This window comes from Jaculus jaculus, chromosome 2 (assembly GCF_020740685.1).
Source record: "Jaculus jaculus isolate mJacJac1 chromosome 2, mJacJac1.mat.Y.cur, whole genome shotgun sequence".
NCBI lineage: Eukaryota > Metazoa > Chordata > Mammalia > Rodentia > Dipodidae > Jaculus > Jaculus jaculus.
The window spans coordinates 156,670,291-156,685,708 of NC_059103.1; positions in this window are offsets into that span (position 1 = coordinate 156,670,291).

Consider the following 15,418-nt stretch of genomic DNA (forward strand, 5'->3'; position numbering starts at 1 on the left):
CAAGTGATGAATGGGTGACCTTTTGACATTACAGAGTGAAAATTGCACCCTCTGATCTTGCTAGCAGTACTGTCTTGTGAGCATGAGTCTCAAGAGCAGAGTATAGTTAACTTGGAGATTACAGATAGTGGACTATATAGAGCTCTTCAGCTGGGGGAAGGTGAGAAAGGGGAAAAAATTCCTTTGTTCTTTACATTAGCCATTTCACATAGCTAAGGTTTGAGACAGTGACCTGAGAGATAAGGAGGCAGGAAACCTAAACCTGGGGGCATTGTTACTTGAGGGAGGGATAATGGCTGGGTGGTTCCTTGAGGAATGTGGATGCCCACTTCCTATGTCTCTGTCACCAGCCATCCTGCTGTGACTCCATTTTGTCCTAACCTAAAAAGTATTATAGCCAAATGCCAGTGTTTGGCACACTCTCCTGTTGTTATTGTCCAGCTTATGTTTGCCAGGGGTGACGTGCCATTGTTTTCCCTGCCATTGTGGAGTGTCCCCTCAAACCTGTAGCCAAACTAAACCTCTTTTTTACCCCCACAAGTTGCTCTTGGCTGGGTGTTTTCTACCAGCCACGCAAACCTGACTGCTATAGGCATCATTGTTCTCATAAGCTCAATAATAGAAGAGAGTTGCTTCTTGACCTCCAGCATACGCTGTCCTATTTCCATGAGTCTCTGTGCTTTCTTGCTCCTGTGGATCCACAGTTGGGTCTTGTTGAGAGGAGGAAAGAAATGAGATCAAATATGGGTGAAGGTCTATGATGATGTGAAGTGCAGTGATCCATCCAGTGGACACTGATGAGGCAGTAGCTTTGGACAGGCACTGTTAGAGGCTCTAGCGACACAATGCTCAGTAATGACAAAGGAAAAGTTAGTGGTCAACAGCTCGTTCGGGTCATACATCTCATGTCCCCTTATTTCCTAATATCAGTGATTGGCAACTAAAGCTTGCTGTTCCCAGATTTTTCTGTAATTAGGTGTAGTCAGGTCGCTGAGTTGGTGTTAACACAATACGAGTAGAAGCATTTGCTTCTCTCAAGAACTCACAGTACTCAACATGTGTTCCTCTGCTGCATTTTCTCTTTTCAGTCTGAGGAAATAACAAGAAGTCTTCAGGCCTCTTCACTAAGATGGAACCTGTGCATTGAGGACAGCTAAGCCATCCTGCCTGCTCCAGACTGCTCAGCTCTGGAATGTTATGTGAAAGAGAACCAGACTTCAGATTGAGTAAACTGTACTTTTTGGTATTTTCTCTGTTTAAGCATTTTAGCTTGTAAATTAATTAGGATAATTTGAGCCTTTGTGGAGCCTTAGTTTATAGGTAAACTTGGGCATTACTCAAATAATCCCAAATGAAATATGTTATGACATATTTACGAATTTATGGTATAAAACTTGTAAGAAAAGATGACCTAACAGTGTTTAATGAGGGATTTGATCTGATCTGGGGACTGTCAGGGAAGCTTAGAGAAAGAGCAGGAATGGACAAGGTACCAGGCATGTATTGGGCACAGTATTTTATAATTCAAAATATGATGATTCTACATCAGGCCAGATGTGTAGAGGCTGTAACTTGTTTTTTGGATGTTTTCCTGTCTGTGTTGCCACTGGACATGAAGCAACAATTGTAAGTGTTTTGTATACAGAACAGTCAAACTAAATAACACAATGAAATAAAAAAAGGATTTTTAAAACACTGAGCTGTAGAACAATATATGGTCTAATGAAATAGAAGTTATAAATCTTATAAAAATAAAAATTGCACATTTGAATAGAATAACATACTGAGTATTTAAGTTTAATTCCTGCTTCTGAAAATAGAAAGCAGAAATTATTGTTAACATGAGCATGCTAGGGAAGCTGAAATTCATGGAAAATCCTAGTAAAACTCTAAGCTATTTCTCTGAATAAGGAAAACAATAAGGTTGCTTTCCTTGTAAGTTGCTGACTGTTTGCAATGATCAGATTCTACTGCAAGATTGAGCCACTATCTTTTCAATCCATGAAGGCTTAGAGCCAGAGGCTAATCACAACCAATAATGTGTGCCCACAGGGAAGGAAGATAAAACCACAACAGTGCCTCACTGAAGAACAACAAACACTTTCAGCGTGAAAGTCACACAGGCAAGTTTAACAAAGTGATGCACAAACATGCAGTTTTACAACCAAGGGACATTGTGTAGCTTAATGACATTCAGATCCAAGAATAAGAAAAGCAATGAAGATGCCAACTCATAGACTAAGAGATGATCACTTAGATTATTCTACATGTTGTATTTAGTTCACTTATAATTTTTGTTTTTACTTTTTTGGGTGTGTGTGTGTGTGTGTGCGTGGTGTACGCATACCTGTTTGTCCGAGGTAGATATCAAGTGTTCTCTGTCACTCTTCACTATTTCCCGTAGACAGAGCCTTTTCCTGAAAATGAAGCTCCTTGTTGACCCATTAGACTAGCTGACAAAGAATCCTGTGTGATCCTCTGTCTCTGACCCTTTAATACCAGGGTTATAACCATGTATGGTTATGCCTGGGTTTCTGTGTAAGTGTCTAGAATTGAGCTTAGGTCCTCATGTTTGATTAACAAGCATTCTTACCTCTGAGCCATCTCCACAGTCCCTTCTTTTTGTTTTAAACAAACTTATTATATATTTAGCTCAGGGTGGCTTTGAGAACTTGTGATCTTTCTGCCTAAGCCTCATGAGTTATGAGATTACCTATTTAACCACATATGGCTCCAGCAGAATTTATATATTTTTCCTTTTTAAATTCAAATTGATTTTAAAAAATTTCATTATGTAAATTGATTGTACATGCAATGTAAAATGTATATTTTCATATTAGTATATGATACACATTGAGCATACCCCCTTCATGCCCCACTCCATTAGTCCTATACTCTATGTTGCTCCTACTTTCATGTCATTTCATTGTGTTTATATTCCACATTTTCCTTATTCATTTGTATCCCCTGTTTTTGGACACCTAACTTAGTACCACAATTTAGCTACTGCAAATATTACTACAATAACCACTGATATGAAACTATCTCTGTGATATATTTACCTGGAGTCCTTGGAAAAGATACTAAAGAGTGATACAGCTATGTCAAATAGAAAATCAAATTAGAGCTTTAGAACTGCACACTAACTAATATAGTCCCTTGGTTACTGGGAATTCCTGACAAAAGCACAGAAGGGTTCTCTTTCATCTGTGCCCTTGCCAGCACTTGTTGCTATTTATTTTCTTCCTTACTGCCATTCTGACTGTGGTGAGGTAGAATATCCATACAGTTCTAATTTGCATTTCTCCCATGGCCAGTGGGGTTGAGCATTTTCTAATGTTTATTGATCATTTATATTTTGTCTTTTGAAGACTACAGTTCATTTCTTGGGCCTATGTATTGATTGGGTTATTTAACTTTGGGAGGTTATTCCATATTTTTATTTTTTGTATATTTTTGATGGTAGCTAGTAAATATTTCCCCCATTCTGTTTCTTTTGCAATTAGAAACCTTTTAATTTCATTAGGTCCATGTGTCAAAGTCTTTGCCCATGCCTGGATCTTGATGTGTTCCTTCTACATTTTTCCCTAATAGTTTCAGTCCCAGGTCTTACATTAAGGTATTTGACTCATTTAGATTTTGACTTGTTTTCAGTGTGAGATTTGTGTCATGGAGGCAGGTCTGGAGGGGAGTGGGAGGATTTAACAGAAAGAAAAATGCCATGCTGGTGAGCATCTGGAAAGCCTAAACCCTGAGCAGTTCACAGGAGATTAAATAATGATAAAACAATGAAGAAAAAAAATGACTAAACTTATTCTTAGAGAAAGCAATTATTCTCCCAAAGTATACTATGCACATTCCTCTTCAACAGAAAAAAAAAAAAAAATGTGTACTTGGAGTCCTCATGGGGCCCTTTCAGCAGCTATATGTGACCCATGGAAAAGCAAGAGCTATACTTTTCTCCCAGAGCCTGTCAGAACAGGAGAATCAGCTCTAGCAGCAGGTACAATAGGGTAGAGTGTGGCCTTTCTCACTCTAGGACTTGAGCCAGGCTGACCAATGCAATAGAGCCTCAATGAAGCCCCAGAGGATGGTGACATGCACAGTATGCCATGGCATCCCAGGAAGAGGAAGCATGATGGCTCATTGAAAATGACTTTACATTATAGATGACTAGAGGGGTAAAGTCCCACATACATAAAACAAAATTTGCTCTTTTGACAAAATACAAGTGATGTTATCTTTTCATGCTACATTGGACCTTACTACAGTTTCACTTTTAGTGCATCCTTAGCCATTCAAGAACAGTGAGCATGTACTTAGAGCAGGTTGACAGGAGGCTTCATAGATCCTTCCCACTGCATGTAAAAAGGATTTCATTATATAATGCTAATCCTTCAATGTTTTACAGATTAGGAAAAGTATTTGGAAGGAACATAGCATTTAGGGAATTTTCATGGTGATACCCTGTGTAAGTGGAAAAGAGCATTCCTAGGACCCACAGGCTATTGCCCAGGGTTGCTGGCCAAGAAATATTTTGAGCCCCCATACAACACACAAGGTAATTCACTTGCTATGGGTTTCATACCAAAAGTAAAGTTTAAGGCCCTAAAATACAACGTGCAACTGCTTATAAGACATAAAAAATTTAGCTAGGATTAAACTGTAAGTACTTCATTTTTGGCTGGGTTTCCCAATGCCTGAAGATGCTGTGAAGTCTATGAGAGGGATGCCAATATTGTTACCAACAGACCTTCTTTGTTAGGGAACATGCATGCTATATTGCCAACAACTCAGACAAGATAAGCCTGCTGATGTAATAATGGAATGCCTTTTATGGGTGAAATTAGCCATTTTCATGCTGGATTTAAGGCTCACTCAACAGGAGTGAACTTTCTTCTGGTATTGTAATCCATGGTAAACACTTGTGGCTAAGGAATTCATAGGTCCCATTGTGAAAGCCAATGTATTGCTTTATTAAATGGTTGTGATATGCCTGTGGGATTGCCTTATAAACATTTGTATGTATGTTAATTGACTATGGCTGTTCTCAACCTGGTTAGTTATAGAGGGTAACTTTTTTTTTTTTTTTTTTTTTTTTACACTGGGCAGTAGTTTCTACAGAGACTCATTACTAGTAGGTCAAGCTATTAAGACTAAGTGATGTTGATGTTGCTGTGGAATAGTGAAACAATGATTATATGGAATTTAGGGAATGGATAATGGAATATATATGACATGAAAGAAAGTGAGTCAGTTACTTGGAGAAAGGAATGGAACACAGAGGAACAAGGGGGACAGTGAGGGAGAAAATGTAGAGACTTCTGTATGGAATGCCATAATGCAACTCATTACTTTGTATATTATACTAAAAATTAATTTTAAAAAATATTTAAACAGTAGAAATGGTGCCTAGTGGGAGATTTTCTGTCATTGGGATGAGGGCAACATAAAAGGTGATAATGCTTACCTGGCACCTTTAAAACTGATGAATCAGGCAAAAAGTGCTTACTGCTGAGCAACATATACCATAGCAAACAGGATTTCCCTACATAGGAAGAGCTATCAAGTAGTATATACTTGAGATAAATAAACCTGAAAAATCCTTCTAAATTCAGAAAATTTAAAAACAGAAGAAAACTGATCTGAAAATCTAGTTTCCAAGGTTCAGGAGCAAGAGAGTTGCAAAATCCCACTTTTAAAATGTAGATTCAGGTTCACTGAGATGAACTTTCAGATCAGACACAGTTATGGAGGAAAGGATATTTATTGAAGCCTACAGATCCATACAGATCGAGGGGAATTTCCATAAATGGCAGAAGAAGCTGGCCTGCCTTCACAGGACCAAGCAGAGAGACAGAAGCACAAGCCTAAAGCCAAAAGCCACAGCACACTTCAGGAACTTCTGCTAGGCACACTTTGCATATCTTTAGATTGAAATCTGAAACCCACCACCACACCTTAAGATCACCCTGTGACATTGCCTCCAGGCAGATGACTGCAGAATGCAAACTACAAACAAATAAACAACTGAATATATTGGGGGGCATCTATTCTATTCAAACCACCACAAAAAGTATACCTTTGTCTTCAATCTATAAATTATCAAAATAGGTAAATAAGCTCCTAGATTTCTTGATTAAGACTTCTTTACCAAAGTGATTTGTTTCTTCACTCTTGAAGGGGCAGGGACTGGGTGTGTTTCTCAGTGATGCACTAGGTGCTTTCTGTGAGGCTCTGAGTTCAATCCCTGATAACAAAAACATTACAAATAACAAAAACAACAAAGGAAGGAATAAGGGAAGAAAGGCAGGCAGGAAATAAGGGAGATAGAGAAGGAGGGAAGCTAGGAGAAAGAGAGGCAGGGAGCAAGGGAGAGATGTTTAAAAAATAAAACTTTGTATGGACAAAGGGAATTTTTTCCTCCCTGAGTGAAGGAAGGTTTGAGTCTATAAGATTGCTCAAAAATAGATAATAAATGGGTTACTATAAAAATGAAAAATTTTGGGGCTGGAGAGATGGCTTAGCGGTTAAGCGCTTGCTTGTGAAGCCTAAGGACCCCGGTTCAAGGCTTGGTTCCCCAGGTCCCACATTAGCCAGATGCACAAGGAGGCGCACGTGTCTGGAGTTCGTTTGCAGAGGCTGGAAGCCCTGGCACGCCCATTCTCTCTCTCTCCCTCTATCTGTCTTTCTCTCTGTCTGTTGCTCTCAAATAAATAAATAAAAATTAAAAAAAAAACATTAAAAAAAAGAAAAATTTTTAACATGCATAGGAGCCACATGAAACCCAAAGAGAGCACTGCATCTTGCATAGAATCATCACAGGAAAAAATAAAGTGAGGGAGGGGTAGGCAATTTTAAAGGAATATGAACAATAGGTAAGGGGCACTGAATGGACCCAAACGACATACAGTAGCCTAGTCAAAGTCCCTCTGGACTCCACATGTAGATGTTTAATTCTCAATCCCTTTGTCCATGATAGTTTAACATTCTTTGGTTGATGAAATTATTTTGTCTTTGGATGGCATTGTAATTTTTTTCTGTTGCTATGTCTGTGGGTAAATAATTTATAAGAAGTAGGAATTAATATTTACTTGCTTTACAGTTTTGGACCCTGGGAAGTCCAAGAGCATGTTGCTGGAATTGGTTTGGCATGTCGTCTTTGCTGGGTCTTCCTGCTGATTCAACGTTGGTAAACAAAGCAGGAATACCAGCAAGAGTCTCTCTTCCTCTTCTTAAAAAGTCATGAATACTGTAATGAGGGTTCCACTTTCATGAGCACATCTAAATATACCTCCCAAACACTTCCTCCAAATACCAATAGCTTATAAATTCAAGGATTAAGTTTCCACCACATGAATTTCATTGGAAGACACATTCAAACTGCACCATTCCATCTATGCCCACACATTAATGTCCTTGTCACAAAATCCCTTACATCAACCACACAACATTTTAATTCATTCTACCACCAACGCAGAAGTTTAGTCTTCTACAGATCAAATAAAAGTGAGGTTCACAGCATAAACCATCCTGGGGCAAATTTAAGCCAGCTTTCAATGTGTTAAACCACATTATTTTCTTCTAAATTGCAGTGGTGGGAAAGACATAGGACAGACTTGTCCCTCCAGAAGGGAAGCAGGAAAGAAAGAATGAATGATGAGCCAAATAATACACAACTAAAGGAGCCCAGGATTGCTGTGCTGGAAAGAAGGGAGCAGAGTCCTGAGGCAGCACTGGGCAGCAAGCCCATCTGTGAAGGGTGTGCTGAGCCTCAACTCTAAAGTCACTGTGTTCTGGAGCTCTGGGCCTGTGGTGGGAGAGTCACATCAAAATCATGAAAAGTTTTCAGGGTCTTTCTCCCACTTTGTGATGATTTCTTGCCTATACTATGCACCTTGGCAAGGGATCACTGGGCCATCCAGACCTTGGCTTTTTTTTTCCATCCTGAATAGTTTGTTCTGCTTTTGGAGAGGGTTTTGCTGTGCTGTCCAGGCTAGCCTTGGACACCTTTGCTCAATGGATCCTGTGCCTTCAACCTCATGAGTAGTTGAGATGATAAGCACATGCCCAACTGAAAGATGCCTGTATTCTCTTCCACACAACCAGGTGAGAATTTCCTACATATCTTCACTCTCTTTCCTACCTTAGTTACAGATGTTACCTTTAAGTTATCTTTTACCTCACCCATTTCATCCTAATGGGCTAAAAGTATTTGCACAGAGTATGGCAATGCATTCTAGCCCTCTGTAGGTAGAGGCAGGAGGATTGTTAAAAGTTCCAGGTCATCATGGTCTGCATAACAAGTTTCAGTCATGGCTACATAGCAATATCCTGTTACAAAAAGAAAAAGGAAATGAACTAACCCAACATACAGCATAAGAAATAGCCATGCAGTAAACTAAAGGCTTCTGGTTGCGAGATCTCTTTGCCAGGTATCCTACTCACCATCTGTAAGTTGCCCCTTGCTCATTGTCCTAGGATGTGGCAGGCACAAGCCAGACAGGTTTCTTGCAACTTTGTGACAACAAAAGTGTTTATTCCAGGTTCCAAAGCCTTGTTCCACAATTATAGGTGAGTCCTCTCCAGACTGACCTTTCCTGACTGCATGGCAGTTAACATTCTGCTCAAGACCACTTAGATCATCTTTGACAAAGTTCGCATTTCCCCTAGTCTGTTCTTCTGAGTCATTGCCAGAATCATGCCAAACTGTTTGCTTTTGCTTCTTTGTCACAGATCAGATATGGGAAGCTGAGGCAGGAGGATTGAGATTTGGAGGATCGCCTGGTCTTAGACTTACCATATAACCCTATCTGGCCTCAAACTCACAATCCTCCTGCCTCTGTCTCCTAAGTGCTGGGATCTTGAGTATGTCCCACTGTGCCTGGCTCATACTGTCTTCATTGCTATAGCTTCTTTCTATTTTTTTATTTCCAACTACCTCTGCTTATACTATTTACCAATTTATCTACTTACTAACACTTATTTCATATGATTTATGATTAATGGTTTATTTGCCATATGTTATATCCTGGGGAACTTCATGTGTGGTAGAAAAGGATGGCTATTTTGCTATAAGTGGATATAAGCATAAGGTTGGTTGCATTTCTTATAATTTTGTATATATTGGTCTATGTTATACATTTCATATTTATATTTTATATTTATTCATGTTATTATATTATGTTTTATGTATCTTTATTTTCTTTCTATTCTACCAATTTTTGAGATTGAAGCACTAAGTTCTCCACCTCCTAACCCATAGGACTATAGGTGAGTGCCACTACACCCAGCTTATAGTTAACTTCCTTATTATAAAATGTTTCCCCTGTTTATCACTAACATTTTTTAAAGTTTCATTTGTTTTTGATTTGTATAGCCTCCTTAGCTCTTGACTGGTACTGCATGTTTCACATAACTTTATTTTCTTTTAACCAATATATACCTTTCACCTTCAGATACACACACACACACACACACACACACACACACACACACACACACACATATATATATATATATATATATATATATATATGTTGATCATAATTCTTATCTACTGTAATTCTGTTGTAATTTTATTTGGGCATGTGTACTATATATGGCTCACACAGTTTATCTGTGGAGGTCAGGTACAATGTCAAGATGTCCCTCCTTGAGTTTTACTTTCTTTTTGAGACAGGGTCTCTCTCCTTGTTTGGTGCAGGAAAGCCAGTCTCGCTGGCCCAAGAGCTGCTGGCTGCTCATGCTTTCTTCCTCCCTTTATTGTAGCAGGGCTGGAATATGTTTATGTGCTTCACTGTGTTATGCTTTACATGTGCACTGAGGAAGATGGTGCCCTGCCATCAGGCTTCCAAGCAAGAACCTTGCCCAAGGAATCATCTGCCCAGCCTGAGGTCATGATTTTTAATCCAGTCAACCTGTTTCTATCTTTTAGATTGGTGTACTTATTTATTTGCATTTAAAATAACAACTGATAAGACAGTATTTTTTCTGAAATACTTTAGTTTTGTAAATCTCATGTCTATTTAATCTTTCATTATTGCTCTTAGGTTAGACTGATAGTTTCTTTTTTAAATATATATTTCTTTGAAAGAGGGAGAGGAGGGGAGAATAGATATTCCAAGGACACCTCCTCTGCAAATAAATGCTAGATGTAAACACCACTCTGTGCATCTGGCTTTGTGTGGGTCCTGGGGGATCAAACCCAGGCCATCAGGCTTTTCAAGCAAGCATCTTTAACCAATGAGCAATCTCTCCATCCCATAGGTCAATATTTTCTGGTATTTCATTGAAATTCTCCATGTTACATTTTTTAAGTATATGTAAAAATGTATTGTTTGAGTGGTTGCCCAGGAGATAACAAAAGCCACTCTAAATTGATTTTAGTATTATACATAAACTTGAATTAATTCCATTTCTATCTTATGTGAGATTTTTTTATTGATAATTTGAATGTATAGACATGTTGCAAATCGATCATATCCCCATCTGTCTATACTCCATCTTCCCCTTTTACACTGAGAGCCTTCTTCAGTAGGGTTATTAGAAATCACTGTGGAGTCATGAATGTACCAGTTGGTTTCTGTGGGAGATACAATGGCTCAGAGTGCACCCTGTGGCCCATACATTCCTTCTGCCCCCTCTTCTGCAATGTTCCCTGAGCGCTGGAGGGCATGGTGCAAGTGTCCATTACTTTTCATCTCTCAGCCTCTTCTAAGTATATACTTTGAGGAGTGCTGAGTCTCCTCAGTGTCTACTACCATCTCCCTGGAAGAGGTTGCCAGACTGACAGTGAGAACAAGCAGCACCCATATTTGATATGCAACTTCCTCTGTAATGGTTCCTGGACAGGAGTGGATGTGAAGGAAATGGCTTGTTCATGGTACCAAGTCAGCAGTCTTTTATTGTCATTCTGATGGGTGTCTGTTCTCCTGTATTCATTGCCACCTGCAAAAAGCAGATTCCTGACAAGGAGTAAGCAGCATGGATCAAAAGACATAAACATAGACACTTGGAAAATTGTGACAAGCATACACTCTCACTTTATTCCAGCAACGGTGGAAGCCTCCTTCTAGAGTCTGTGACTTTCCAAGTCATAGGCCTCTGATTTGGTTCTCAGTAGCAGGAACAAAATTGTACCTCATACAATCAGAGAGAGTTGATTACCTGATAGCCTTGTACCACTGTTGCAACAGTGGGTACATTTTGCCTGTCTAGTGCTTTCATACCTCGTAAGATCCACTGCTTATTCCTGATGTTGGTGACCTTTATGATCCAGTAGCTCTCACAGTGCTAAACTTGCTGTATCCTTTGCTTGTTCACACTGAGGGTACTCATTCTTCCCCAGCAGCTCACATAGCACTTTCCAGCAGTACCAGGGCTAGCCAGTAGGAAGCTTGTGTTCTTCTAAGTTTCAGCAGGGCCACTGGATGTCCTGGGTCTATCGATTGTGGCATCTTCAGCAACAGGGTCTTACCATTTAGCTCTGGAAAGTAACCAAGTACTTAGGCAGTAACCTACATTGTTTGGGGAGACTTACAGATCTCCCCAACCAATAGCTCTATGCAGTGTAACCCATTTCTGGCACTGAGAATTACAGGGCAGTGCCCATGGTTTTAAGATTAGCCCCTCCCTCTTACTATGGGATCTAGCTTTTAGTTTGCTATCTGGGAGGAAGAACAAGCTCTTCAGTTCATCAAATTTTAGAATTGTTTTCTTTATTATCATTCAATTACTTCCCTGATCTTCATTATTTCTGTCAGGCTGGTACTTTGAGGTTTGTTGATTATCTGAAACCTTCAGCTAGATCATTGTTATGTATTTGTGATATCTCAATTTTTGCAATATAGGCATTTGGAGCTGTAAACTTGCCTCTTTGAACAGTCTTCATTGTTTCCCATATATGTTGGCATGTTGTGTTTTCATTGTTTTTATTTTCTTCTTGATTTGTTTTAGTGACCCATTCATTGTTTAATAGTGTGTTGTCCAATCTCTAGGAGTTGGTGTCTTTTCTATTATTTCTCTTGTTGCTGGTTTCTAGATTTATTGCATCATTGGCAGGCAACACAGACAATTATGTCAAATTTCCTTAATTCATTGAGACGTGCTGTATGTTATGATATATGATCGATTCTAGTGAAGATTTACTGAGGTACTAAGAAGAACATGTGTTCTGCATGGTTTGTATGGAATGCTCTGTAGAGGCCTGTCAAGTCCATTTGACCTATGGTGCTATTCAGCTCGGTTCTTCTTCTTCTTCTTTTTTTTTTTTTTTTTTTTGTTTAAATGTCCAGTATATTGACAATAGTGGGGAATAATTATGTCACTCATTGTTGTTGTATTAGGAATTATTTCTGACTTAATATCTACTAGTTTTTTCTTTATAAAATTTTGTTTACCTGTGTGTGGTGCATATAAGTTTATGATTGCAATACCCTCTTGTTGAATAGCTTCTTGAGATAAAATGGACTATTTTATCTCTGTTGATTACATTTGGTTTAAAATCTACTTTTTCATATATTAGTATAGCAATACCTGCTTTTTTCCTGTTTCCATTTGCTTCTAATATCTTTCTCCATTCTTTCACCCTTGGGTAGTGTTTATCATTCATGTTAAGATAGGTTTCTGAAAGAAAGAAAATGGATGGATCCAGTTTTGTGATCCAGCTGCCTAACTTGTATCTTTCTACTGGGCAGTTGCATCCATTGGTACTGAGATGCAATTGAGAGGTGTGAGTTAATCTCTCTAAAGTTGAAGATTTGGTAGAGTTGGGTGTTTTCTTGATCTGATTTGCTTTTTGTAGCTATTCTAGTTTTGACATTTTCCCCTCTAGTGGCCTTTAGGGTGTGTTGATTCTCTTTAGTGTGAAGTATTCCATCCAGTATTCTCTAGATGGATGGTTTACTGCTCAGTTATTCATAAAGCCTACTTTTATTGTGGAAAAATTTCCTTTTACCTTCTATTATAAAGGATAATTTTGTTGGGTATAGGAGTTGAGGTTGGAAGCTATGGTCTTTTAAAACATGAAATACTCCATTCCAAGTTTGTGGTGGTTTTATTTAAGGGTCTCCCATAAATTCATGTGTTGTTTTGAATGCTAGGTCCCCAGCTGGTGGCAATTTGAGAACTGGAGACTCCTAGAGAAGGTACATGGTTGAGGATGGGCTTATAGGCTTTATAGCCAGCTTCCCCTTATCAGTTTTTGGCACACTCTTTTGTCCACCTGATGTTGGCCAGGAGGTGAAGTCCAGCCTCTGTGCATGCCATGTTTTCCCCTGATCCCATGATGTTCCCTCTCAAGTTTGTTAGCCAAAATAAACCCTTTTCCTTCCACAGGGTACTTTTGGTCAGGTGCTTTCTTCCAGGAATATAAAGCTGACTACAACAAAGTTCTTATGGCTTTTAGAGTTACTATTAAAAAATCAGATGCAATTTTGATGGTCTTACCTTTGTAGGTGGCCAGCTGTTTTTCCTCTTCCAGTTTTAGTGCTCTCTTTTTGATTTATATTTAGTGTTTTAACTATAATGTGATGTGGGAAATTTGTTTTCATATGTTTTTTTTTGTTTGTTTGTTTGTTTGGTTGGTTTTGGTTTTTCGAGAAAGGTTCTCACTCTAGCTCAGGCTGACCTGGAATTCACTGTGTAGTCTCAGGGTGGCCTCGAACTCTTGGTGATCCTCCTGCCTGCCTCCTGAGTGAGCCACCTCACCCAACAGTTTTACGATATGGTCTATTCAGTGTCCTGTGCCTCCTGTACTTAGATTGGCCTCTCTTTAGAAAGATTCCTAAATGTTTTCTCTATGTTACTGCATATAGTCTCTATGCCTTTGGATGTGGTTCTTTCCCTTAATCTAAGTCTATTATTAGGTTGTTCTCTCTTTAAAGGAGTACTACATTTCTCTCGTATTCTGTTCATATATTATTTCTGACTTATTGATTTATTCCTCCTGATCTGTTTCCTCTGTCTAGTATTCAAGTCCTGATATTATGGCCTCCACATGTGCTATTCTTTTCATGATGGAATCTTGGAGACTTTTAAATGGCTATTTGATTTTAGTTTTGCATTAGGTTTTTCTTCAGCATCATTATTTCTTTATTAAATTTCACTTTTATTTCTTGGCTTTACTTTCTAATTTTCTCTTTATCAATTAAATTCATTCCTGCATTTGAAACAACAACATAAAAAAATCACCAATTATACTGAGTAAAAGAAACCAGGTACAGAAACTTTATATTGCTTGAATCCATTTATATAAAATTCTAGAAAATCCAAAACTCCAAAGACAAAAAGCAAAAATTTGATTGCTAAGAATCATATATGGAAAAAGGGAATTTTACTTTTTAAGTGATGAAAATATTTTCTACTCTGGATATCATACTTACTACACAACCATAAAACTTAAACTTGTCAGTTATTGTATACAGATTTGGCCCAAATAAAACTGAATTTTGAAAATATGGTCACTTGGTTTGATAATCTCAGTGCTCTGAAGGTGGAGGCAGGTATATTGATATGAGTTTGAGGGTAGCCAGGGCTATATCATGAATCCTTCACTCAAAAACTTGTCGTAAATGACATAAACTGAATTTTAATATGCATAATGGCAATTGTGATTAACTTAAAAATGCAATACTTATTCATTATTGTTTGTGGTGATCACGATTAGAAACATACTATGTGTCTTTTAAAATATAAAGCAGATGTGATCAAACTGAATTTCTTGGGAAATCTCTAAGTTGCCACATATCTGCATTTTATAAACATATTATTATCATTGACTTTTACCAGAAAAAATATATATTTCATAAAAATCTTTAGTGTCTGGGCTAGAGAGTGGTTATGGCATTTGCCTGCAGAGCCAAAGGATCCTGGTTCAATTCTCCCAAGTAAGCCAGATGCAAAAGGGACACATATGTCTGGAGTTCATTTGTAGTGGCTAAAGGCCCTGGTGTGCTCATTCTCTCTCTGTCTTTCTTCTCTCTATCTCTCTCTGCTTGCAAATAAATAACTAAAATTTTAACATGGAAAAAAATTAAAAATCTTTAGTGTCTGAATTTTTTTCTTTATTCAAATATGATTTATAAAATATTTTGATAACATGGTTTTTTTGGTCCTAAAGCTGCAAGTACGTCTTTATACACTAGAAGACTTTCAGCATGAGTCTTATAAATCAGATAAGGGGATAAAATATTTACACAATTTCATTTATATTTTTAAATATCTATCAGCTTAGCAATTTTATGACATGCTATTTCTTTTTTTAATTTTGTTTGTTTATTTATTTATTTATATGAGAGAGATAGAGAGTGAAAGAGTCAGAGAGAGAGAGAGAGTGAGAGAGAGAGAGAGTGAGAGAGAGAGAGAGAGAATGGGCGCGCCAGGGCTTCCAGCCACAGCAAACGAACTCCAGATGTGT